This window comes from Austrofundulus limnaeus, unplaced genomic scaffold (assembly GCF_001266775.1).
Source record: "Austrofundulus limnaeus strain Quisiro unplaced genomic scaffold, Austrofundulus_limnaeus-1.0 Scaffold60, whole genome shotgun sequence".
NCBI classification, from domain to species: Eukaryota; Metazoa; Chordata; class Actinopteri; order Cyprinodontiformes; family Rivulidae; genus Austrofundulus; species Austrofundulus limnaeus.
This window is the reverse complement of record NW_013952462.1, coordinates 1,451,894-1,453,029: the sequence shown is the minus strand read 5'-3', so window position 1 is coordinate 1,453,029 and position 1,136 is coordinate 1,451,894. Positions and strand designations below refer to the sequence as shown.

General features: G+C 36.9%; 1 protein-coding gene across 1 annotated transcript in view; it reads left to right on the top strand.

Annotated features, from left to right (window-relative positions):
• LOC106518400 (trichohyalin) overlaps positions 1-1,136 on the top strand; it is a gene marked incomplete in the record, with an annotated part of 31,268 nt that overhangs the window by 5,729 nt on the left and 24,403 nt on the right.

Below are 1,136 nucleotides of genomic sequence, written 5' to 3'. Positions count from 1 at the left end.
GAGCTAAAGTTCTGTTTCAGGAAATCACATCCCCAGCAATCGGCGATTGTAGAATTAAGCTGTAAAAGAGTTCACACACCGCTAGTTGGCAGTGTTGTACATATATTGTACATGAATTGTTGCCAGCTAGTAAGTGTCAAATTGAACTTGCTCTTTAAAATTAGCTTCCGCTAGTTTTTCTATGGCATAAGCACTTTTGAAGTTGCGGACCTAAATATTTTCATAAGCGCTTTAGAAATTGCGGAGCTAATTTTTGGATTAGCGTTGCCCACCACTGCCTTTATATTTTAATATTTACATAGATCCTTTGTCTTCCATATAACTTTTTCAAAATTTTCTTGTACCTTTTTTAATATATTTCCTCAGACGTTGGATCACACACTTAGTCACAGCAAGAAATGGCTTTCACATTTAGATGTCTTAAAGTACAAACAAAAGTACACATAGATCATTGAATCTGTGTGTAGTTGGTTCAGCATTTTTAGCCTCTCAGGTATGTACCTACCAGTAGTAGGTAGTTTGATATATTTGCATAGGTTTTTTGCTGTTGTTTCAAAAGATGCCTGCAGAGTTTTGTTTGTGTTGTTCACAGCGCAGGAAATAAAGCTTCCAACGATTCAGCAGCAGCACTTCTTTTAGAAAGTCACCATTTTTTCAACACGTCCTTTTCAGCAGCTTCAATTATATTTAAGATTGCACGTAAGTGAGATATGGCACAACCACGCCACAAAAGAGATTGGGTAGATAACGTACCTGGCTACAGTTTCATTGAATGATGTAACTCTTCAAGTGTCTTCACCTGAAATGTTACAATGTGTGATGTCTTATTTACTTGATGACTTCTTGGACAGAAATTAACTTCCTGCATTCCTGTGAAGTTTCAGCTCAGCCAGGAGGAGAGAAGCAATGTCCCTGTTCTCGTTCCTTCCAGAGAAATTCTAACTCGTTTGATACTGCCTTTCAGTTTCAACACAATCTATTCTGAGATGATATCAGTATTAGATGCAGGTAAAGCTTTAGGCTGCTCTTTTTCAGAGAGGGATCAGTCCAGTTAAATAACTCACATGTTATAGTGTTACTTAATGTTAAAGGGGCAATATCATGTAAAATCAACTTTTTTTGAGTTTTATAGCATG